General features: G+C 40.4%; 1 pseudogene; it reads right to left on the bottom strand.

Annotated features, from left to right (window-relative positions):
* The window catches only part of LOC132654904 (baculoviral IAP repeat-containing protein 1a-like), a 49,062-nt pseudogene that overhangs the window by 10,967 nt on the left and 10,781 nt on the right, over positions 1 to 27,314 (bottom strand).

Raw genomic sequence — 27,314 nt, 5'->3', positions numbered from 1 at the left:
CAATCTTCTCCAGGGTCTAGCTGGGTGAGTTTTCCTGATGCTCGCCACCTCCCACCCTCCCCAACCCCCACAAACTTGGACTAAAATGCACATCTTGCATATCAGCTCAGGCTCCGGTGTCCACCTGATCTATATCCAACTTATAGGCCCAATCCAACCCTCACAATCATAAAACTGATGGAATGACAAAGAAAATCCAGGATTTGAAAATAAAATTCAATAAAGATAGAAACACTGAGGAGGACTCAAGATAAATATATATAAAATTGAAAAACCCAATAACTGAACTAAAAAACTCAGAGGACAGATTTATAAGTATAATGAATCAAGCGGATGATTCAGTATGAGGACTGACTTGAAGATAAAGTGCATAAAATTAGCAAAGACTATGGGGGGAAACACAGCAAAGAAACATACAGGAAATGTAGGACACCAAGAAAAGACCAAACTTTTGAATTTGAGAAATAGATGAGGGAGAAAAAGCCCGGGTCAATGATATAGACCAGCTCTCCAACAACATCATAGAAGAAAATTTGCCAAAATTAAAAAAAGACATACCCATACAGAAGATATGGGAAGCACAGAGAACGCCAAATAAAAAAGCCTGAAAAGAAACTCTTCATGGCATATTTTCTTTTAATTTCAATAATTTAATTACTAACTACACAATAATGCTGATGTCTTTTTTAACCTTTCCACTATTGTTGTTTCTTTTCTTCTTATTTATTAAAATTTATTTACTTTTCATCCCAGCTATAGCCCCCCCCTTTATCCCCTCCCAATCTAACCATCCCTCCCTCTTCTCCTTCCAAGCCCATCTCCCAGCCCACTGATAGGGGAGGACCTCCTTCCCTTCCATCTGACCCTAGCCTATCAGGTCTCATCAAGACTGGCTGCATTGTCTTCCTCTGTTGCCTGGCAAGGCTGCACCCTCTCAGGAGAAGGTGATCAGAGATCCAGCCACTGAGTTCATGTCAGAGACAGGCCCTTTTCTCTTTACTAGGGACCCCACTTGGAGATTGAGCTGCCATAGGCTACATCTGTGCAGAGGTTCTAGGTTATCTCCATGAATGGTCCTTGGGAGTATCAGTCTCAGAAAAGACCCCTGTGTTCAGAATTTATGGTTCTGTTGCTCTCTTGTGGAGCTCCTGACTTCTCCAGGTCTTCCTCGCCCTTCTTTAATAAGATTCCCTGCACTCTGCTTCATGGCATATTTTAATGAAAACATTAAGTATACAAAAAATTTGAAAACATCAGGAGAAGAAACATAAGTCACACATACAGGAACACCCATCAGAATACCAGCTGATTTCTCAATGGAAACACTGAATGCCAGAAAATTCTGTGTCACTGCATATCAAATCCTAAAAAATCACAACAGACAATCTAGGTTAATACTGATAGTAAAACTATCTAACATACGTGATTGGGGGGAAATTCTATGATATAAATAGCCTATGAAAACTATATCCAAAAAACCAGCCTAAAGAAATTAAGGGAGACATTATTTCAGACTGAAGAGTGGGGTGAACTGAGCTAAGAGATGAAGGAATTTGAAGGTATGACTACTAAAATACAAAGTACCACTGAGAGCACAAACAACACCAGAAATCAACCACACATCACTACAACCAACATATGCACTTCAATAATACCTTCAAATATTAATGATCCCAATTCTCCAATCAAATGATTCAGGCTGGCTGAATAAATCAAGAAATAAAATCATGTCAGGCAGTAGTAGCACAACCTTTAATTAAGGCACTGAGGAGCAAAGGCAGATGGATCTCTGTGAATGAGACTAGCCTGTTCTACAGAGCAGGTTCCAAGATAACCAAGGCCAAACAAAGAAACCCTGTATCTAGAAACATAATAATAATAATAATAATAATAATAATAATAATAATAATAATAATAATATATTCATCTATCTCTTGACTATGAGCAACATATCTTAGATTTAAAGATAGGCACTTACTAACTCCCCCTTCTCTCTTATGATTCCCTGCACTCTGCCCAAGGTTTGGTTATGAGTCTAAAGCATCTGCTTTGATACACTGCTAGATAGAGTCTTTCAGAGCCCCTCTGTGGTAATTTCCTGTCCTGTTTCTTCTTTTCTCCTACATCCAATGTCCATCCCATTTGTCTTTCTAAGTAAGGGTTCATCAACTTACCCTGGTTCCCCTTTTTTGTTTATCTTCTTTAGGTGTATAGATTTCAGTATGTTTATCGTATCTTATAGGTCTATATAAGTGAATATATACCATGTGTGTCTTTCTACTTTTGGGATACCTCACTCAGGATACCTCACTCATTTCTAGGTCCCACCATTTGCCTGCAAATTTCATGATTTCCTCATTTTTAATTGCTGAGTAGTATTCCATTGTGTAAAAGTACGACAATTTCTCTATCCATTACTCAACTGAGGGACATCTAGGTTGTTTCCAGGTTCTGGCTCTTACAAATAAAGCTGCTACAAACATGTTTGAGCAAATGTCCTTGTTTTGTACTTGAGCATCTTTTGGATATATGCCTAGGAGTGGTATAGCTGGATCTTGAGGAATCACTATTCCTAATTGTCTGAGAGGACAGGAGCTCCACAAGGACCAAATATATCAGGGGACAGGGGTCTTTTATGAGACTATTTCTCCAGCCAAGAACCATGTATGGAAATAGCCTAGAACCCCTCCTCAGATATAGCCCAAGGTAGCTCAGTATCCAAATGTGTACCCTAGTAAGGGGAAGAGGAACTATTTCTGACATGAACTCAATGGCTGGCTTTTCATCCCCCTGCCCCCCCCCCGAAGGGAGGAGCAGACTTGATAGGTCACAGAAGAGGACATTGCAGCCATTCCTGAAGAGACCTAATAAGCTAGGGGCAGATGGAAGGGGAGGAGGTCCTCCCCTATCAGTGCCCTATCAGTGGACTTGGAAAGGGGCAGGGAGGAGATGAGGAAGGGATGGCCGGATTGGGAGGGAATGAGGGATGGGGCTACAGCTGGGATACAAAGTAAATAACCTGTGATTAATATAAAAAAATAGAAATTATTATTAAAAGAGAAAAAAGCTTCTATGAATATTAAAAAATAAAGATAGGCACTTATATAGAGTAAAGGATACACAAAATACTCCAATTAAATGACACTAGGAGTCAAGAAGCATTGTTATGCTAATATCTGACAAAATAAACTTTAAACAAAAATGATGTAGAGGAAATGAGGAAAAATACTTCACTCTAATCAGAAAACAGCTAACCAAAACACATTATTATTGTAAACATATATGCACCAAATTCTGGTGCATCCAATTGTATAAAAAGTGTACTGCTGGAATTAAAGACACATACTAACACCAATGCATTGGTATTAGCTGATTTCAATACCCTAGTTTCTCTAATAGAATAAAAAATAAGCATAGAAAAATCAACTTTAAATGACATCATCTATGAAATGAACTTAACAGATGCCTATAGAATATTTCACCCAAACACCAAAGAACATACAGTCTACTAAGCTACGCACACAAGCTTCTCTAAAATAGATCATATTCTGGGACACAGAACAAATCTGTACAAATTCTGAAATATTTAAATAACTCAGTGTATCCAGTATGGTCATAATATAATATATAAAACTTAAAATCAACACATCTCTAGTAAATACACATAGTATGGAGATTAAACACAATACTGAATGATGAATGGGTCAAAGAGAAAATAAAGACAGAAATGAAAGAGATTAACTATAACTAAATAAATACAACACAACACAAAACCCTGGAGACACATTAAAAATAATCCTACATGACAATTTTATAGCTCTAAGTACTACATTAAAAAAAACAGATAAAGTACAGATAAATGACTTAATGGTACAACTCAAACATTTGGAAAAATGAAAAGAAACCAAACCCAGATCCAGTTAATGGCAAAAAACAGTAAAACTCAAAGTGGAAATTAATGAACTAAAATAAAACAACACCAGGAATCAACAAATAAGAATTGTGGCTTTTTTGAGAAAATAAACAAGATTGACAGGTCTTTGGCCCAACTAAACAAGTGAGGCAATCCAAACCTAGAAAGACAACTGTCACCTGAGGTTCCTGGCTCAAAATCTCAGATATGAGTATATAATCTGGAGTAGCAGCATAAAACAGGGGGGAAAGGCCATTGTGAGGAGAGCAATAGAGAGAGAAATAGCAACAGAGGGGAAATCGCAGGGTTCAAGCAATGTAAAAGAGTAAATACGAAAAACAGGGGACTTTAAACACAGAGGAGAGGAAGGAGACAAATAGAGAAGGAGGATGGAGGGACTATTAACTATCTACTTAAATATACCTATGATACATTTAAGTAATATATAAATCTATACATACATATATAAATACCATACAAATATACATAATTTAAATGAAAATTTCCCATCCTTGCTGACAATGCTCCACCCAAAAGCCCTAGGTTATCTAACAAAAATCCTGACACCAGGCATGAGAAGCCCTTTTTTGTGTTGTCAGTCAGGATTGTCTAAGAAGCTCCCCAATCATTATAAACTATTTCTGATGGCATTGTTTGCCTTCCAGAGGTGGACGATATATCTCTATTGCTGAAGAGACCATGTGCTTCAGACACAGGACCTTAAGATGTGAGCTGGAACTGACCTGAGAGCCTCCTCCCTGAGGACTAGCTTTTGTTGTACGAGAAGGCAGCATGCAAGCATCCAAGGGAGGGAAGCAACCAATTCTTCACAGCTATGATATCTATGAACCACAACAATGACCAGCGTGACACAATACCACTAATGGTGTAATGGTGGCGTTTATACCTTAATGGTAACCAACCATCTCTAATTGGACATAAGGTCCACTCAACAAGAGGGAAGATATGACTGGTATTGGAAACCTAGCCAAGTTCTCAGGACTTGCAAAGCTTGGATGTTGAAGAACAACCTCCAAATACCACTGTACTAAACCAGCATAATCCCTAACTACATTCTACATATCTGTCCTTGTGCCCACAGACTATCCCTACCCTCATCAAAGACACTTCTCTTTGCAACAGAGGAAGACTATCACAGAAAACCGAAACTGATCAAAATTAAGAATTGTGATGCCTAGACCCAACTGACACATCTACAACATGACTGGTTGGCCTAAGGCTCAGAGATCACTGTGAGGAAAAGGATGGGAAAGATTCTAAGAGCCAGAGGAATGCCAAGATTTACTGAGGTTCTGTCTTCTGGAAATGTCAAAGAATCTACACCCATGAAGTCTCACTAAGAAGGTTTCGTAAACATGACCTGAACAAGATTCACACCAATGGACAAGCTAACGTGGACAGGCTGAAGCTCATGAAGCCTCAGACACAAGGAAGAACGTCAGGCCACTAAGGATGCTAAGACAGGGATTAATACTCTTCCCAGGGAAGAGCACACCAAATGGTTATACAATGACAAATGGTCATCACTCTGTGTGTGTGTGACATCATATGTACTGATATGGATGCAAATATATATACATATGTGTGCGTGTGCAACATTGTATGGACTGAGCAGGTTGCATATGTGTGTATGTGTGTGTGAGAGTGTGTGTGTGTGTGTGTGTATGTATGTGTGAGAGTGTGTGTGTGTGTGTGTGTATGTATGTGTGAGAGTGTGTGTGTGTGTGTGTATGTATGTGTGTATAAAACATGTAAAGAAAAAGGTCATAAATTTGATTGAGAGCAAGGGGGATTTCATCAAAGAGGTTGAAGCAAAGAAGAGGAATGAAGGAAAATAAAATTGTTTTATACACATATATGTGTGTGTACACATATATTCCCAAAAATATAAATACAACTGATTGGTTTGTCCAATGTTACTTGTGTCTTTGTGTGTGTGTGTGTGTGTGTGGGTTCTGCCTTCTGTTCAATAAAAAAGCATTTAGTTACTGCCCACGTATTCATTCCACTACTGTAAACTTAGGGTAATAGAAACCTGATGGTTGTTTTCTTAGTTCAAAAGCATAATTTTTCTTTTGTGTTCTATGTTATAGTTAAGGATCCATTTTCAAATCTAACGTCTAAAAGATTACCTGTTATGGTTTCATTCCTGAACTGTCATTGATCTACTTTGAGCTATATTTTTTATCCTATATCTCTTATCTTTAATTTTTAAATTGTTTTGAGATTAAAATAAAATTACATTATTTCTCACTTTCCATTTTCTTTTACAGTCCCTTCCATCTATTCCTCCATCTATATTTTTCTCATTTCTCTTATTTTGAGACAGGATCTCAAGTTCCCAGTCTGATCTTAAATTTAGTATGTAGCCAAGGCTGCCCATGAATTTCTTCTGCCACAAACTACCATGTATTGAGAATACAAACATGAACAACCTTGCTCAGTTTGCACAGTGCTGGGAATTCAACCCAAGATCTTAAGAATGTTTATGTTATACAATGCATGTTTATGGCATATCAACATTCTACCAGCTAAGCTATATTCTTACCCTGCTTTGTCTACCTGTTGCATGAGAGTCAACCAGCTCTTCTGGAATCTGTGAGTGGATATTTTTCATCACATTAATTTTTTTTTTTCACGGATGAGATATGTAGAAGCAGAACTGTCAAGCACACAGTGAGTTTAAATCTAACCTGGGCAAGCAAAGACGCTATCTAAACACCCAAACCAAACAGGAGGCACATTTTTAAAAACCAGGAAAAAGTCGTATTTAATGTTTACCTAAAAATGCACATATAATATATGTAAGTATAGGTGTACAAATAAACATAACTGAAATGAAGTTATGCTGCTGGAGGTGAAAATGCCATGAAAAAATTAAAGTGCAAGGTATAAAAATTTGTCTTCACATTGTGGTCTGGAGACCCCCCCCCAATATAACATAGGCTTTTGTTGTTTCCCTTGGTTGCCTCTCAGAATTTGATGACAAGATCCTATTACTCAAGACATGACATATTTCAAGCTCAAGATGTGAAAGAATCTAGAACTGACCTTGGAAGCCTCTTCCCTAAAGACTAACTCTCTCTCTCTCTCTCTCTCCCTTCTCATTAAACTTGTTTTAATGGGTCTCAAAATGCTGTGACAGATTTTTGGTCAAGTTGTGTCCATTAAAAAGTACTGATTTTGAAAACTAATAACTTAAAACTGCCACATACACACAAAGGTCCAGGAAACATTCTTCTTTTCTTCTGAAGGTTTTACGATGCATTGTTATCACTAACCAGTCTTTTACTATTAAACTTAAATGGCCAATTGAGACAAACAGTTCTGAGACCATTCTTTCACCACTGATTAAGACAAAGAAAACAAACAAACAAACAAGATTAACGCTCACAGTACTCAAAGGTGCTATGAAAGCTGTCAAGGGAGAAAAGCAATTCACCGTCCTACCCAGCCACAAAGCCTATGAACCATAACAATGACCAACATGGATGGTATATCCTATGGTATATTAATGGCTTTTTGTATCTTGGAGGTAACCAACACCTACCCAATAAAATGTAAAGGCTGCTCAGGAATAGGAAATTCATGCCTGCTACCATAAACCTAGCTAACTTCCTGTGGCTGGTAAGGTCATGGCCCCTAGTAGACAGCCTACTCTTGCCATTTGCTAAACAAGTGTAATTTCTACCTGCATTTTGAATACTTGTCCTTATATCCACAGAAAACTGTAGCTGTCGATCTGCAGCAAAGAAATCAAAGAAGCTTCTTCTTTCTTCTTTCTTTTTCTTTTTCTTTTCCTTATGTGTGTGTGTGTGTGTGTGTGTGTGTGTGTGTGTGTGTGTGTGTGTGGTTTTTGGAGACAGGGTTTCAATGCGTAACCCTGGCTGTCCTGGAACTCACTCTGTGGACCAGACTGTCTCAGATTCACAGAACTCTGTCTGCCTCTACCTCCCAAGTGTTGGGATTAAAGGTGTATGCCACCATCACCTGTCAAAGAAGCTTCTTTTTCATAGAAGACAGAGAATATAACAGAAGTCCACAACTAGACAAAATCTAGAGAACAAGCTACCATGGTGGAGCCCACCACAATTGATATATATAAGACTGCTCTTATACCCAAGGCTCAGAGAACATGGTAGGAGAGGGGACAGGATGCTTGTAAGAGCCAGAGGATCAGAATATCTGCTATGAGATATTCTTCTATGCATATAATATCTTCTATACATATGACCAGAAAGCTACACCATAAAATCCCAACAATGTGGTTGCCTAAGCAAGGCCTATACAATGTCAATACCAGTTAAAAACAATATGTGTAGTTCCACCCCAGGATGAAGAGCTTTGTGTGCTTAGTGGACGCTGAGGGGGGACTCAGCTTCTCCACAGACAATGCTCAGCAGGTTATCCAATCCCAAGCGGTCAGCCCTGAACACATATGTATACAAGCAACACTAATAGACTCGGCAGTTTGTATTTATATATGTGTTTATATATACAGATATGTAGACTAGGTTGACAGGGAACTGCGGAACAATAGTAGGTGTTGGAGGGAAGAGAGCATGGCATAGAAAGTATGTAAATACAGCACTCGTGTATGACATTGTCAAAAATATAATGAAATAAATGTCAGTAAAAACAATAAAACAGGCAAACAAAATAAACAGAGAGAAAAAGAAGGAAGGAAAAAAGAAATAAAAAGGAAAAAGAAAGATTGAAAGCTCATGAGGCCTCAACCCTACACAAAGAAGTATAAAAACCTAAGGGATGCTAATGATGGGAAAAACAGTCTTCCCAGGGAAAAGCATGCCAGTTGGTTATGTAGTAACAAATGGTCAGCCCTTAAGTCATATATACAAGTAGTAGTATTCAGACTGAGCCGGTATTTAAGTATTGAGAAATGTATACACATAATTAGTATACAAGTATATTAGAAATATATATACACGCATGTATGTATATATGTCAATATCAATATCAACAACTAGTTTTTAAAAACATGCCATGAATTTTAAAGAGAACAAGCATGGGTATATGGAAAGGCTTGGATGGAAGATAGGAAAAAAGGACATGATATATTTTATGGTTTCAAAAATAATTCTTAAAAAGAAAAAGGACAGGGCTGGAGAAATAGCTCCGTGGTTAAGAGTGCTGTCTGCTCTTCCAAAGGACCAGGGTTCAATTCCCAACACCCACATGGCAGTTCACAACTGTTTGTGATGCCAATTTCAAGGGATCTGACATCATCACACCAAATGCACATAAAATATAAATTAAATAAATTATTAAAAAAACAAAAAAGTCATTAAAAAAGTTTTTAAAAAAAGTAAAAGGACAATACAGACAGAGCAAAGAATACTTGAGCATATAGCATGCTGCTAAAAAAAAATCAAAGTTCTGCTACTAACAATAACAAAATTTAAAAATTAAATATTTGCCATGGTATAAAAACTGAGAAATGAACTGAATAAAAGATAGTAAAGTCTAGGAGCTGAAAAGATGGCTCAGCAACTAAGAGCTCCTGTTGTTCTACAGAGGACCACAGTTAGGTTCCCAACACCCACATTAGGCAGTTGAAACAACCTGTAACCACAGCTCCAAAAAATCTGACACTCTCTTCTTACCTCTAGGGGCAACTACACATAAAGCACAGGAACACACACACACACACAGTGAAATAAATATATTTTAAAAGACATCATTATAAAGTGTATCCTGAAAACTATCAAAAAGCGCTTAGAAGAAGACATAATTATTATTTATGCAGATTAAATGTCTTCTGTGGAGAAGCCATTTCCTCCTCTGGGCAGCGAGAGTGCAGAAGGTTCTCCAGCATCATCTGACACACAATGCCCCATTTACCAACAACAAGCTACTCAAGCACCCTTCTGAGGAGACATTGAGAGATGAAACTATGGTGGCAATATTTTCCTAGTGTTCTCTGAGTTACTTGAAACCCATTCTAGGATCCAGGGCCTTATACACTGCCTCAAACAGTGAGAGTATTCATATCTCTCCTATCAAGGCACATCCATGGCTTGTGTCTGAGAAGTTTACTCATCTAACACTAAGGATGAGAAACCACAGACTCAGCCAGACTGCTTGTGTGAGCACACTCGGGGATACCTGGTAACTGGTTCGTTCCTGAGACCTCAAGAGACTGCAGGGCAGGCAGGGTGAGAAGCAGATCCTGTTCTGCTGTGCTGAGCTCCAGCCTGCACACAGAACACTTGGTGACAAAGGTCTTATTCAGCTCCAGAGCCGGGTAGATGCTTTCAAGAAAGCCACTGCTGTTGGACAAGCAGAGCTCAATATTCTGTGAAGCTGAGAAGACTTCCATTAGGACCCGGAGCAGTGCTTGGTCTGCTGGGCCCATATTGGCCACTGCAGCTTCCAATCTAGGGATCTTGTGTGGCTTGGGTGACAGTTTCCAATACCCAGACTTTATTTTTGGGTAGATGGCTGCATTGGTTATTCAAAAAACTGTATAAATTCTCTTCATTTTTAGCTAAAATTTCCTCCCATTCCTTCATTTGTTCAAAGGCAGCTGCATAGTCCTCATCTATAGTTGGTGGCTGTAATGTTTCATAACACTTTTTCATGACTGAGTAATCTACATTAGGTGACATTTTATTTCCATCCATGGAGACTTTTATACTTGCCAACAGTAACAGGCTTTCTGGGTGGTCTCAAAAGTACTGGAAATTCAATACATTTAAAGCCAGTGTTCTCCCTCGAAGGAATTGCAAAAAAAAATGGAGAACATACAGAAACTGTGTTGCTTTCATAAGCAAAGTTTAGAGCAATGCCCAACAAATTTTCTGAAAAAATCGAGGAAAAAGCTACAGGAGAAAACTGCCACAATTTTTTAATTGACTGTGTTATCAAGGAAGGTTCTGGTCAGTGCTTTACACGATCCTCTTCTTCAGACATGTTCTTCAGCGACTCTTTCTCATCCACCAACTGAAGCAAAAGAGATACAACTTCTGGCCCTGACTTTGATGAAGGATAGCTGGAGACATACTTCAAAAAGTTGTTATAGGTGGTCAGAGCCTTCAAGGGCAAGTTAATTTGTCTCAAATAATGAATTCCCAGGTCTTGCTCTTCCTGCTTGTCTGAACCCAGGAGTTCAGTCAGCATCATGGCAGCAAGAAATTCTTGTAAAAGAGGACTTAAAAACAGGTAGACTGGTCTCAGTGGGTGGTGAATTTGCTCATCAAGCAGGTGGTCAGGTCTTCATCTTCATCCACTCCAGCCTCTGTGAGGTCATCATTGTTGAACTCAGAGCATGAAGAAAAACACCCTCTCAAGTCCAGCTGCCCACATGAGGACACAGTGGCCTTGAGGGCCTGAGCTGCAGCTTTGTACTTTAAGGACAGGTACTTCATATAGGACTTGAAAACTGCCACATCATGAAAGGGCTGGTCAGAAGGATTTTGAAACCAGTCAGTACAGACTGCTGCCATGAAGAGAGGAGTTTTGTGAATTCCCTGTAAATCCACATTCTGTCCAAAGTAAACCATAAACTCTTGCAGAAGTGTTATACTCTGTGAGAAGACCTTCCGTAATACAGAGACTGTATTATAGAAAGGAAACTCTTTGATCTCTAGAATTGTATCCAGGTATGGATGGATGGACCTGGTCATGTTTGTATGGACAGTGATCAATATGCAGGTTCATGACAAGTAGTTTTTTGTGATCAGTGTCTCTAGGGCTTGGGAGAGCGAGTCCACCCCATTATAGTCATCCAACAGGAACAACGTCTGGTTTTTTAACTGCTGGATGCTGCTGCTCAGGCACGCTTCACTAATGCAGACTCCTGCCTCTAGGAGTTGGGCACAGATGATGCTGGCCAGACCCTGGTCTGGTCTAGTGGAACTAAGGGAGAGGTAGAAGACCAGCTGGAACCTGTTCAACAGGGGACAGCACCCTGATGCCCAGAGAAAAACTATTTTCTTCAGGAAGGTTGTCTTTCCACTGCCAGCTTCCCCTTCCACACACATGACCGAGCTGAGATTGGCGAAGACCTCGGGGATTGTCAGGGCCCCTTGCACTGGCCTGCTGATGTGTTTTGCAACGATGGACACATCACAGCCAAGCAAGTGGTCAGTGCGTTGGCTGGAGCACACCTCTGGCAAATTCATGTGGCGGAAAGTAGCTTTGGTGTAGGTGCCTCGCAGCTGCTCACTCAGACTCTTTGCCTCTTGAAACCACTGGGCTTCCCTCAGAGCCAAGCCTGTGGAGAGAAGGGAGGCAGAGGAAGAAGTACCTTCACACCTCTTTGATTGCTTTGCTTGTCTGCTAAGGGTGAATTAGGACTCTCCTCTCCTTCCCATGACCCCCCTCCATACCCTAAGACCCTCTCATCTTTCCATAGCATCAGAATGTGGGGTACTATGTCTAAGGCCTCTCATTTGACAAGGACTTGGATATCCTGGCACCCTAATTTCCCTTTAGGATCTCAGGAGACCAGCCTGCTGCATGATGCCTTTAACACTGGCTGCTTTGGATCTGGCATGAGGACTGCTGTCTGTAGTCCTGCATTCACCCTCAAGATGCCACAGGAGCGCTCTCTCACCCACAGCTCCCTTCACCTCAGTGCTCTCCTCTAGGAGCTCCTTGGACAATTATAAACACACTTTCCTGTCCAAAGCCCACGTACAAATACACAGAATCCCATGTGCTTTCAAGTTCTTACCGGCCTTGGTGGGATGAACTGGGTCCTCCTGATTGCTTTCACTTGTTATTTCCTTTGAAAGAGAAATCCTTTATTAAATTAAAATTTGCATGATAGTGAGACATTATGTTATCTTTGAGAACCCAAAGTCTTCTAGACTTCACTCTGTTTGTGGCATGTATTCTACCAACTGAACAACGTTTCCAGCCCTTGCAATGTCATTTTGGACAGCCCTTGCAATGTCATTTGGACCTTGTGAAATTCGCAAATACTGTACACATATCACTTCAACCCAGAGTTGATTATCTTTTCAGTTTTCACCCTTTTTTTCTTCATTTTCTCCAGTTTGTTTGCTGTTTGTTTTTTGTTTTATTTTTAGAGATGGGGTTTTATAGTATAATCCAGGGTGATCTTGAACTCACAAACATCTTCTTGCCTCAGCTTCCAGAATGCTATATTGTAGACATGAGCCATGATTCCCAAATTTGCTTTTGCTTTGTGGGAAGGCAATCATAGCACACCTACCAAACAACTGCAGCATGCAGCAGTTGGTATGGCGATTGAATTCATAGTTGTGTCTTATGTTGCAAAAATAGATTTCCTGATTTACTACTTGGCATTTGGTTTTGTTCACCAAGCACATTCATAGGCCAGAAATATATCTCACTTCAGAGTGCTTGCGTAGAACAAAGGGGGTCTTGGTTTCAATACAAGAAACAACATCAAAAGTCAAATCAGCTGGATATGGGTGCAGACAGTTGGAACCATAGCATTTTTAAGGCTGAGGCAGAGATCACAAGTTCCAGGTCAGGTTTGGCTACACAGAAAATTCAAGATCAACCTTAGCTGAAAATCAGAAAATCTGTCTCAAGGAAAAGTCCAACCAAGGAAAACGACACGTGACTTTAAGTTTCAAACTTTCTAGCAGAAAGTCAAGCCTACTGCCCTGCAGGAAAAGCGCAGATGGAATGTGTTTAGTCCACATTTTAATGAAGTCGAAGTCTAAAAGAGTCTCAAGGGTCTGCTTCTTCTGGGAGAAGGGCTCACTGTTCACTATGATGCCCCATCTATAGCTATCATGTGACAGTTGCTTCTTAGATTCTCCTGAACTCTATCTAATTATGATACATTTACAGCTGACAATCACAGCTCAACCCCACAGTCTTGTGTTGCTGAGTCAGAGAAGGGGCGGGGCTCATTACCATGGCTTCCAGAAGTGCATGGTGGCTCTCAAGGGCTGGAATCACTTCTGCAGAGGACTTCAAGTTTTGAAGAAATACACAACTATGCAGAGAAGATAAAGTCGTGAAATGGTTCCATGCAGTTAAGTGTCTGCATTAGCTTTAAGGAGAACATGAAGATTCAGGACCAGGAATGAAGAAGAAAGTGAACATTTTCAGTGACTCTGTCAGTCTTGCATCCTGTATAGCCTTCAGTCTCTGGGTTCCAATAAAAATGCATGTGGTTTGTAAAGTAATGGTGAAGATATTCGGGAAATATGTTGGGGTGAGAACAGAGTTAGTGCCTGTCCGTGAAACCAGCTAAAATAATCTTAAAGAATATAAAATAGTGACACAGCACTGTGGGAGCAGATGCAAGAGGATAACTTGGGCTCGCTGGATGCTAGTAGGTTCAGAGAGAGACCCTGCTTCAAGGGAACAAGACAGTGACATAAAGGAGAGGATACTCCCTGTCTCCATTTGACCCTATGTAGACCACACAATGCACACACACACACACACACATTAACTAAGTGAACAAGGTAAAAAATAAATAAAATTTCACAGATTAAAATATGAGAAAACTCTAGAGTCATGGAAAAAGAACAACAAAGGACATTAAAAAATACTAAACAAAGTGTACAATTAAAAATTTAGTTAACAATAATTTTTAACCATTTCAACTCTTGTCAAACTGTCAGAAACAAACCCAGAAAATCTGAGTGTGCCAACTACATGAAATTCACATTAAGAATAAAAACATAGATATCATACAGTTAAATAAAAATTTAATGCTTGCTGCACAAACATGGAGACTGGGCTCAGATCTCCAGCACCTGTGTAACAGTGAGGCAATAGGGACAGTGTAATCTTAGAGAAGGAGAGACAGGAAGACTGTAGGGGCTCACTAACCAGCCAGTGAGTCTCATTGGCCAGCTCCAGGCTTAATGAGAGACCTGTCTCACAAAATAAGTTGGACAGAACTACAGACCTATTTCTGAATACACAGAGCATGTTGCTTTCAGGATAGAGAGGAATCAAGCTAGAACTGACTCAGAATTTCCTCCCTGCTATCTCACTGTCACAGTACTGGAAGAGGCTTTGTAGTCTGCTGGGTGAGGAAGGCCACCTGCATTCTGCAATATCACCATCATGCCAGACAAGATGAGGCCAATGGTGAAAAGTGGCCTAAATCTTTAGGGATGACCAACTGCTTTTGTATTGGAATTGAGGCTGCTTCACAGATGCTCCAAACGTGGTCAAGCTGGGTGTGGTGGGGCAGGCCTGTAAATCTCAGCACTTGGGTGTCAAAGACAGATGGATCTCTGGGTCAAATCCCAGACTGATCTACATAGCAAAGTCAGAACAGAAAGGGCACCACAGTGAGACCCTATTTCAAAAAGGCAAAATGAAAGAAAACAAAAACCTAAATTAAGCCTTGTAAAAAGCACATGGCCCAGAAACTCTCTAAAGGTCTTAGCAGGGAAGGGTCTAGGAATGCTATCTGGCTTAATGGACATCCTGTCAAAATTCCTTCTAAATATTTATGTTCCTATGCAACGAATGCTGCTGCTTTGATCCTTGGCTACATAAGCTTCTCACTGTAGTAAAGAGAATAATTGGTTATTGAGTGTTCAGCCATACATGAGACGTCTATGTCAACCTCACACCAAGGCTCTGGGAGCATCTGATAGCACAGCCATATCCATTGGAAACAGCAAAAGTCATGAAGCCAGCACAGCTGTTTGACACGGCTCTAGCACAGGTGAGGCAAATGCTGCAATCATTTTCATTCTTTCCCTATTTTGTAGGTTTTTAGGATCTATGTGTTTTATTGGGGGGAGGGTGCTTTCAGCATTATGACTTTTTCTGTCTTTTCCCAAGAAAATTATGTCTGAGTTATTTCCTTTTAGAAAAAAATAACATTATCTGGCCACTGTTTTGAAGGTTTCCTTATGCTTTGGAGATCACTGAGCACAGATTAGGATGTAAGCTAGAAACTATTTCATGAAACCATTACTACAGGAATATTTTGTGGTTATCTGCCCTTAAGCAAACTCAAACAGTGCAATTGGTACAGGGAAAATAAAGACAAGGACAAGCTTTGACTGGCCAGAAAACCAGGTAACAGATTCAAGGCCTCCCTTTACAATATGCTTAGAACTCTCTGAAAATGTAGTTTACAGATAGGGGGTCATACAGGGTACACCCCTGGAGGAAGAGAATTCAGTAAATAAGACAGATTGACTAAAATAACTTGTTCCTACTTTATAGTGTAGATGATGACACAAGTAGTAAATGGAGTTAGGTATTAATATTTGCTCTTCATTAAAAAAAAAGTTCAGGTGTTTTCTGTTTGTCTGGAGTGCCTTAAAACTACAAATACTGCCAGCCTAAAAGCAGGCTGTTATATAAGAAATGTGGTTGTTTTGGATAAGACAATCTTTAGATTCTATAACTTGGAGTATTTATAAGGCTTATAATAAGCATAAATCTGTTCTGTTTGTATTTTCTAATCATGACTGAAGTTGTAACACTTCGTAATGAAAAATCAAACAAATCATCTGCCCTTCTTGGACAGGTTAGTCTGTCATTAGTCTTTGTTCTGTGAAACCTGTGTAATAAAGAAGCAATCTCATTACTAGTCAATCAGAACTGCAAAATTCCCCTGAGCACCTCTCCTGACTCACTCCTCTCTCCCTCGCCAATTATCTCCTCTGCACACCACTCTCTGTTGCTCTCATTCATCCATAATCGCTGATCAATGTGGCAGAGCTTTCTGAGCCACAGTTTGGAAGCCTGTTCTTTTTTAAAAAGTATTTTATTCTTTGGAAATCACAGATGTGTGTATAATGTATGTGGATTATATCAACCCCCATTGCCTTTCTTCAGTTTCCCCAGACTCCTCCTAAAGTGAGGTCACCTCCCAGCTTCATATCCTCTTTTAAGTGAATTCAATTAGTGCTGCTCATGTGTGAGTGGACACGGGGCCATCCAGCAGAGCTTGGGAAAGTTAAGGCCCACAGGCTGAACAAGTGTCAACAGCTCCCTTCCTACGGGGGGGGGGGGGGGGCTTGGCTTGGCTGTATTTGGCACAGGCTTGTATGGATAGGCAACCACAGCAACTGAATTCCTGAGGGAAGGACCCTGCTGTGTACAAAACAAGACAAACAAAGTCCTCTACAACCTCTTGCTCTTATGACCTCTTGGACTCCACTTCTGCAATGGCCCCTGAGTTTGGGAGAAGGAAGTGTCCTCCTTAGGAATGAGCAATCAATGTCACTTATTGTCTGCACTTTGACCTTGTTGTAAGTGTCTGGAATTCTGTTCTTGTTAAGGTCTGAATTTATGTTCATTCCACACTCCCATTAGCAACTGAGAGCCCTGGGGTGTCCTAGAGAGACACTTGGAAGAAAGGATATGGTCATTGTTGCCAATTGTAAGTTTTCATCTTGCTGTTGTCTATCTAAACAAAAGCTGGGGCTAAAGAGATGGTTCAGTGGCCAAGAGCACTGGCTGCTCTTCCAGAAGGCCAGAGCTCAATTCTCAGTACCCACATGACAGCTCACAACTGTCTATAGCTCTTGCTCCATGGGATCTGATTTCCTCACACATGCAGATGAAACACCAATGTATAAAATAAAAATGAATAAGCTAAAAAACAAAAAAATGTTGTGTGTGGTGGAGCATGCCTGTTATCCAGCACTTGGGATATGGAGGCAGTTGGAAAAGTTTAAGGCCATCCTCCCTACACTGAGTTGGAGGTCATCCCGGGTTATCTGGCACTCTGTCTCAAATACCTCTCTACCAGCTGACCGGCCCCCAACAAACATAGCAGGCAAGCCAGTCAATTATGGTAACACATGGCTATGCATCTAGTATTCATGAGAGTAAGGCAAGAAGATGTGAGTTCAAGGGAAATCTGAGCTATACTGCAAATCAAGATCAGCTACACAGCAAATTTTTTAATTGTTTTTTTTTTTGTTTTTTTTTTTTCTGAAACAGGGTTTCTCTGTGTAGCCCTGGCTTCCTGGGACTCACTCTGTAGACATACTAGAATTCTGTCTTAAACAATGTGAGGGCTGGAGCAGTAGTTCAGTGGCAATGTGCTGCTTCTCAGTCATGAGACTCTGGATTCAACCTCCTGTCCCCTTTCACACACACACAACAGACATAGAACTAAAATAAAAAGAAACAACAAACAACTGAAGAAGAACAGGCAAAGTTGAAGGTTCATGTAGATGTGTGTGTGCGTGTGTTTGGTAAAAGGACAGTGAACTGAAAATCAGGACTGTGTTTGTCCCTGGATGAGGAGGGCAGCATCCTCAGGACAAGGGAGTGGCAAGGTGGCCTCTGAGACATTGAGAGACCTTGACTTCTTGACTTTAGCACTCAGCTCCTAGGCTTTATTGTAATTGTCCTTTAAACTAGATCCGTAACTACAGTAGATACACATTACGCATGCTAGTTTTAATTAAAATAAAACAAAGTTTGTTGATAGATTCTAGAACAAGTTTTAAGTACAACCAAATTCTCTTCGAATTTGCCACACAGGAATTGAGAAGAAGGCCCTGGCATTCTCAACTATTTTCTACATACAACTAAAAAAAAAAAAGAAAAAAAGTGGGGCCTGAAAATGTTTCCGTGGGAGAAAAGTCACTACTCTTGCGGAGGACTCAGGCTTGCTTCCCAACACCCATATCAGGCAGTTCACAGCCTCCTGTAACTCAGTTCTAGGATAGTTGATGCCCTCGTTCTGACCTCTGTGGGCACCAGGCATGCAAGTAGTACACAGATATACATGCAGACAAAACACCCAAAAGTCAAATACTTTGAAAAATAAAAGAAAGAAGTGACCACTGCTGTCACTCATCTTCTAACTTAAAATGAGATGGAAATGTTCTATGTATTTATTTATTTATTTAAAACCAGGAGAAATCTTGCTAGATAGCCCTGGGCTAGTACAAAACATGTGATTTTAGAAGGAAGAGAACTGAGAAGAGCTAGAGAGAGATAAGAGAAGGTAATGGGAGGATGGTGGTGAGCATGATTGTAGTAAACTGTAATACATATAACATATATGTAAAACATAATGTATATGTATGAAATGTTATTGTATGTATTAATGTACACTAAGAAAACATTTTTAAGGAATATTTTAAGTGATTCAGATACTATTAGCATCCTATCTCAAGACAAGATGGTTATTTAAGACTTTACATTTAAATGTTAATAATTAAACTTAAATCAATTTAGAGCACTTTTAGGTATGTGTTGGATGGAAAGAAAACACACTGGTGGACCTGAACACAGATTGCAGAGGCATCAACAGTTGCAGATTTTCCTGCCTTCCAAGGGAAACCGGGTCAAAAGACTCTTGTTTCTTAATTACAAGTGCTGGATTTCAAAACAGATCAACTTTAGGGTAATTCATATCAAAGTATTTAATATAAAACAAAACTACATTTTTCTTCATTCAGCTTCCTGAGAGCTAGGAAGTCATGTGTCAACCACCTTGCCCAGAAATACCCACTTTTCAAACTGCGCATATTGATATTTATCTTTGAAAATTCTAATTACTACACAATAACAAATTTCTTTGTGCAAGTGGACCTTTCTAGGGTTTTCCTATGTAGAAGAGGAATAAAAATACATTTGAAGACTGACAGAAAAGGGGTGAGAGTAGCTCTATAGTAAAGTGATTGCCTGGCGTACTCCAATCAGTTCTTCTACCACCAACACTGGAAAAAGAAAACCACTGAGGAAATCTTAGACAATAGAAATAGAAACCCATAAAGCATTCTAAAAGGAGGTGAAAAGAAAAACTAGTTTGTACTCAAAAAAAATCAGAAAGGACTAGAACTGGCAGACATGATGTGCTCTCAGCAGTGGGCTTAGGTGGCTGATGCAGGAGAATCATGAGATCAAGTCCTACTAGAATTGTTATGACAGTCTGTGCTACACAGATCCTGTTTTTAAAAGTGTGTACATAGATCCAACAAAAACTATGATCTTACTATGATGAGTAAAAAAGCTAGACAGGGAGAGTATCAAGAGGGAAAAGAAATAAAGATACATGGATACATTCTTCACAGTGGGAACCAGAGAGTGAGCAGACACTACCCACAGATAACAAACCTGGACAGTGAGGGAATAACAGATGAAGTGAGTTCAAAGTCAACAGAATTCACTTTGCTCACTTTGGGAAAAACTTGGTGTGGTCTGCTAATGGGTCGTCACCTTCCTCCCACTTCTCCATACATCCTCCACAGGAAAAACACCGGACAAGGTCCTTTATGCCTAGGAAAAGAGATGGGGTCAACTCAACAGCACATACACCTGTCAACTCACAAATTCGACACCAGATTTCACTAGTGAAATCCTGCTTGCTCCTCCAGTTGGATTATGTGGCAATACCACGCACAAGAGGCAAGAGTTCACACAGGACTCTTGGTCCTTCCATGGGGTGGTCAGCAACAGTCAGCAACAGTTGTTGAAGGTTCCTGTGCACCATGTGCTTTGATGAAACTTCTCCCAAACCATCATCCTGAAAGATTTGCCATCAGGATCTGGAGTAGGAGCTCCGTGAGAGCAGAGATTTCTGTCTGTTCTGGACAATGATGACATATGGGACATTCACAGACATAGGCAACCAACAAGATTGCTTACTGAGTAAATTGGAAGAATATACTTGTAGCTGGGGCAGGATGGAAGAGCAAACTTAGGAGCCTCTATGAAAGGCAGATTATGAAGAACCCCTGTCTCTGCTCACATTATTGCCAGCTCTCCTCCCCTAGAAATAGGAGCACTTCATCGGTGAAACTCAGGCAAGGCTGGCAAGAGAAGACAATACGTTAAGACCAGGTGGTGAGTTTTGTGACAGTGGAATAGGCCTGTCAGATGAAGTGACCTCAGGATCCCCAAGCTCAGAGGTTGAGTACCGAGGGAACTATGGAAAGCTGAAGGTCTTATGAGGCCCCAAAGAGATCTACAACTAATGAAAATAAAGAAAAGTGCAAGTCCGAGATTAGACTACTTGTCAGACACAAAATACTGACTATTTCAGGTGCTAAAGAGATGCTCAGCATAAAGAGCAGTGGCTGCTCTTGCAAAGGAGTCAGGTTTGTTTCCAGCACCACATGGTGGCTCACGGCAACTATATCTCCAGTTCCAGGATCCAACACACTGGCTAGCCTCTGAGGGCACCAGGCAGGCATGTGGCAAACGTGCTTACATGTAGGAAACACTCACACATAGAAATGTAAAATTAAAGGGGAAAACCCCGACTGACCTGTGTAGAAAAGGCCTGCTTTGACAAGAGCTTCAACAGTCTCAGGTGATTTGTGGGGCCAGTCCTTAAAAGTGTCCTTCTTCAAGTCTTCATTAGCAAAGACGCTGTCATTGCAGTAAGCTTGGGTAAAAAGATGTGGGTGAGAAGAGCAGGCTTTGATAACAAAGTTCAAGTTAGTTGTGTGTATAGGTGGAATGATGTCATGATCTGTGCTTGTGTCAGAATAATTGTGGGTGGTTAGAAGAGCAGGAAGAAATAAGAGGTACAAGAAAGACCATGTTAGAACTGCTGGAGCAGAGTGGAAAACACTGGGGTATTCCATCCATTCGATTCATTTCTGTGCATGGTCATTGTGTTAAAGTGTAACTTAATACTATCCCCTGGTCATCTAGCATCAGGATAGAAGAATATTGAGAGGAGATTCCTATTTCCAGAGTCAGTGTGAAGATTTGAGAAAGGTCATTTCTCCTGTGGCTTTCTTAAAAACAGTCATTTTGATGGCTTGCTCTTTGAGATCACCACACTGGGAAGAACACTCATCCTGGCCCTGGGCCACTGGTCTTCTCCACACTTGAAAATTAAAGTGTCCCAACCTTGGTCTGACAAGTTTCTCAAGATGAAAGCTTGCTGTGTTCACACATAATCCTAGATTCCCCCTTTTTTTCCCCTTTTGCTTTAAGTATTTCTTTGGAATTTGAAATACTACACTTTAATTTAACCAGAAAAATATTTTTAGTGTCTAGAACCTTTTATTGACTTTTGCCTTCTATTAAGCCACAATGTCATAGCGAATAGATTCTACTGTTTTTCTTTTTTTTCAACAATATATCCTATATATTATTTTTTAATTTTTATTAATTACATTTTATTCACTTTGTATTCCCCCCATAAACCCCACTTTCCTTCCCTCCCAATCCCACCTTCCCTCCCTCTTCTCCACACATGCCCCTCCCCAAGTTCACTGATAGGGGAGGTCCTCCTCTCCTTCCTTCTAATTCTAGTCTATCAGATCTCATCAGCAGTGGCTGCATTGTCTTCCTCTGTGGCCTGGTAAGGCTGCTTTCCTCTCAGAGGGAGGTGATCAAAGAGCACCTACTAGAATCTGTACACCTAAAGAAACTAATCAAGAGGGAGGACTCTAGCTATAATGCTCAATCTCCATCCACGAAAGGCAAAGAGGATGGCTATCAGAAGAAAAAGAAAACAGGAAACAAGTTAGGAGCCAACCATAGAGGGCCTCTGAAAGGCTCTGCCCTGCAGACTATCAAAGCAGATGCTGAGACTTATGGCCAACTGTTGGACAGAGTGCATTAAATCTTATGAAAGAAGTGGGAAATAGTGAGATCTGGAGAGCACAGGAGAGCAACAGAAGTGGTTGCTCTCAGAAGCAAAAAATCTGAGCACAGGGGTCTTTCCTGTGACTCATACTCCAACCAAGTACCATGCATGGAGATAACCTAGAACCCCTGCACAGATGTAGCCCATGGCAGTTCAGTGTCCAAGTGGGTTCCATAGTAATGGGAACAGGGACTGCCTATGACATGAAATGATTGGCCTGCTCTACTGTTTTTCTTAGTTTTCACAAGTATGTTTCTCTGTTTGGAGCATGTTGGCACTTGTGTCTTTCTTTGGCTTCCTTCTTTAGCTGATCATTTCCTTCACCTGTATTAGGATGCTGTCTCTGGACTATGTTGTCCTCTAGCTTCCAACCTTCACACATGGACCCCTGCATACACATATACATTAGGGAAATAACTGATTGTAAATTGGGTTTTGTTTTTCTTTGTTTTAGAGACAGATTTTCTTTGTGTAGACTTGTCTGTCCTGGACTAGTTTTGTAGACCAGGCAGGTTTCAAATTCAAAGATCCACCAGCCTCTGCCTCCCTGAGTGCTGGGATTACAGGCATGTGCCACAGTGCCTGACTGGGTGTCAAATTTATAAAGATTTACTTTTAAGGATTCACTTATTTTTATTTTTGATGTAGGTGTTCTGTCTGCGTGTTTGACTGTACCACATGTGTGCACTGGCCAAGGAGGTCAGAGGACGGTATTGGATCCTCTGGAAATAGACTTGAAGAGTTATCAGCTACTACAAGGTGCTGGGAACCTAACCTGAGTCCTTCTCAGGAGCGTGAAGTACATTAACTGCTCAGCCATCTCTCCCAGCCATAAAGTAAGAAAACAAAAAACAAAACAAAGTCATACCATGATGGAGAAATCACTTATAAAAATATTTTTTGAAGAAAGATGATGATGGCTGAAGAGATGGCTCAGTGGTTAAAAGCACTTTCTACTCTTTTAGGGGACCTGAGTTCGGTTCCCAGCACCCACATCAGACAGCTCACAAATGCCTGTTACTCCACCTCGAAGGGATCTGATGCCCTTGTCTGGCTTCCAAAAGCACCTGTATATGTGCAGCGTGTGCACACACACAGAGAGAGAGAGAGAGAGACAGAGAGACAGAGAGACAGAGACTGAGGTACAGATAGAGATAGAGAGAGAGAGAAACACAAAAAGAAAGAACCAAACAAAGCCTTTGGAATGTGCCTGAGGTTTTACCTGATACCACAGTTAATTCTCTTCTGACACAGGAATTCACAAAATGTTTTCCCTGAGGAAAGAAATTCAGGTTACTGCCTGATTGGCTGACTTGCAAGATATATATCTATCTGTGGCCTGCAACATAAGGTCTTCCCAAACTGAAGTGAATTTTCATTCGAGCAGCAGAATTTGAGCAAAGCAGCCCTTTAATTTTGGTTTGATTTCTATTGATCTTGTAAACTTTTATGCAGTGCTAAACAGTGAAATGGAAGCTTCTCAGGGTCACTCTTACCATGCACCCTGCTCAACCACAGAACTGCAGTTACATATAGAGGTGTATTTTGACTCATGAGGAACTGAGATATGGGAAGGGAGCCTTGCTCAAAAGAACCTCTCCAACCAAGCAGCTCTCCCTCTAAGAAAACTGCACCCCAACTGTCAGCCCATGCCCAGTCACACAATACAGTCTCCTTTGGCTTCAGTTTGAGGTAGGTTCCCAATGCTTGCCACTAGGATGTCTTTACTAGTTTAAGGGTGTAAATAACCAGGTTCAGGAGCCAGCTTCGAGTACCCTGCCTCTGCCATGTACTAGACAGAAGATTGAATCAGACATCCAGATGGAGGTGGCAGGAGATAGCTAGAGTAGTGAGTGGACTCACTCAGAGGGAAGATGAAGGAGGCAGCAGAAGCAACCCAAAGCCAGCCTGGAAACTGTCTTAAGTGGTTCCAGCTTTACAAGACAAGAGTTTTGTTTCCACTCTGCAGAGAAGAGGCAGGACAATGACAGGAGAAAGGAAGAAAAATACAGAGTATTTGGGAAAACAAACAAACAAACAAAAATGAACATTACCCTGATGAATCACATATTATTAGGTAACAAACATATGCTAGTAGAAAGAGTTGGCCCTTGTAAATTACCGTCACATGAACAAATCCCTCGTAGCTTTGAATATACTGGGCAATTTCCTCTGACGATTTCTTGCTTTGAAGAAATTCACATCTATAATTAAAAATATAATTAAAATATACTCCAAGTTCCTGGGGCTGTACCATTTCCCAGGACCCACATCAATCTGCAGCCCTAGAGACCAGCACAGATCAGGGACCAACAGGTGAAACCTCCCCCACACTTCTCCATCTAGTGGCCTGCCAGTAATAGTGATTTGGTCTGCCCAGAGTGCTTGAGCTCCACTTCCCTATGAGCCCTAAACCTCAGTTTCCCCAGCCTGTGCCATTTACCGGGACCCAATCTGTGGCCTTGGAGATCAGCATTGATCAGAGAGCAGCATCAAGGATCAGGGAGTAGCAGACCAGCATGGATCAGGGAGCAGCAGGAAAACCAGAAGGCTGAGGCCATCTGGCACCAAGATTTCCACCTATAACTCCAGAGACCTGCTACCATCAGAGACCACCAGGCCTGCTAATACCAAAGTCAACCAAATGACTAAGAATCAGTGCAAGAACACAAGCAACAAATCCCAGGGCCACGTGACATCACCAAAACCCAATTATCCTACCATAGCAAGCCCTGAAGATACTATCACACCAGAAGCACAAGAAAACAATCTTAAATCTGATGTTGTGAAAACAAATGATTAAGGCCTTAAAAGAAGTAAATAAATCACTCAAAGAAATTCAGGAAAATACAATCAAACAGGTAAAGAAATTGAATAAATCCCTCAGAGAAACACAGAAAAAAAAAAACAGACAAATGGGAGAAAGAAAAGAATAAAATTGCTCAAGAACTAAAAAGGTAAATAGAAGCCATAAATAAAACACAATCTGAAGCAATCCTGAAGATGGAAAACCTAGGGAAGAGAACAGAAACTACAGACAAAAGCATCACCAACAGAATACAAGAGATGGAAGAGAGAATCTCAGCTGTAGAAGATACTATTGAAGAAATCGATACATCAGCCAAAGAAAATGTTAAATATAAAACATTCCTGACACAAAACATCCATGAAATCTGAGACAATAGCAAAAGACCAACCTTAAGAATAATAGGAATCAAAGGAGAAGACTTGAAGCTCCCTGGTCCATAAAATATTTTCAACAAAATCATAGAAGAAAACTTCCCCAACCTAAAGAAAGAGGTGCCTATAAATATACAAGCCTACAGAACACCAAATAGACTGGACCAGAAAAAAAATTCTCCCATAACATAATAATCAAAACAGTAAATGTACAGAACAAAATAGAATATTGAAAGCTGAAATGGAAAAAGGCCAAGTCACATAAAAAGTCAGACCTATCAGAATTAAATCTGAATTCTCACCAGATACACTAAAAGCAAGAAGGGCTTGAGCAGCTATGTTACAGACACTAAGACACCGCATATGTCAGCCGTGACTAATATGTCCAGCAAAACATTAATCAACATAGAGGGAGAAAGCAAGATATTCTATGATAAAAACAAATTTAAACAATACCTAACCACAAACCCAGCCCTACAGAAGGAAAACTACAGAGGGAAAACTGCAACCCCAGCAGGCTAATCACACCCAGAAAAACACAGGAAACAAATAACCCCACAACAATAAACCAAAACAGGGAAGGGGCACACACACACACACACACACACACACACACACAGCACCACAACCACCACCACCACCAAAAACACCACCACCATCAAAATAATGGGAATCAACAACCAGTGGTCATCAATCTCTCTCAACATCAATGGCCTCAACTCCCTGTTAAACATACACACACACACACACACACACACACGCACACACACTCACACACACACTCACACACACGCTAACAGAATGGATATGTAAACAGAACTCCTCATTCAGTTGCTAACAAGAAACACACCTCAGCAACAATGGTAGACATTACCTCAGAATAAAGGGCTGGAAAAAGGTTTTCCAAGTAAATGGTCACAGAAGCAAGCTGGAGTGGCTATTCTAATATCTAGTAAAATAGACTTTCATCCAAAATTAATTAAAAGAGATGAGGAAGGGCACTTCATACTCATCCAAGGAAAAATCGACCAAGATTATATTTCATTTCTGAACATATATGCCCAAAATGCAAGAGCACCCACAGTCATAAAAGAAACATTACTAACGCTTAAATCACACGTTGAACCCCACACGTTAACAGTGGGAGCACTTCAACACGTCTCTCTCGCCAAAGACAGATCATCGAGACAGCAACTAAACAGAGAAATATTGAAACTAATAGACGTTATGAGTCAATTGGACCTAACAGAGATCCACAGAACATTTCACTCAAACACAAAAGAATATGCCTTCTTCTCAGGACCTCTTGGAATCTTCTTCAAAACTGACCACATACTCAGATACAAAGCAAGCCTCAACAAATATAAGAAAACTGAAATGACACCTTGTATTCTATCAGACTACCATGGATTAAAGCTAGACTTCAACAATAACAGAAACAATAGAATGCCTACAAACTCACAGAAATTGAACAACTCTCTAGCTAATGACTACTGGGTCAAGGAGGAAATAAAGAAATTAAACGCTTTCCAGAATTCAATGAAAATGAAAGCACAACATACCTAAACTTATGGGACACAATGAAAGAAGTACTAAGAGGAAAGTTCATAGCACTATGTGCCTTCATAAAGAAATGTAGAGAGCTTATACTAGCAACTTAATAGCTAACTTGAA

The sequence above is a fragment of the Meriones unguiculatus genome, chromosome 6, assembly GCF_030254825.1.
Source record: "Meriones unguiculatus strain TT.TT164.6M chromosome 6, Bangor_MerUng_6.1, whole genome shotgun sequence".
NCBI classification, from domain to species: Eukaryota; Metazoa; Chordata; class Mammalia; order Rodentia; family Muridae; genus Meriones; species Meriones unguiculatus.
Note: the sequence above shows the minus strand (reverse complement) of the source record. Positions and strands in the feature narration are given on the sequence as shown.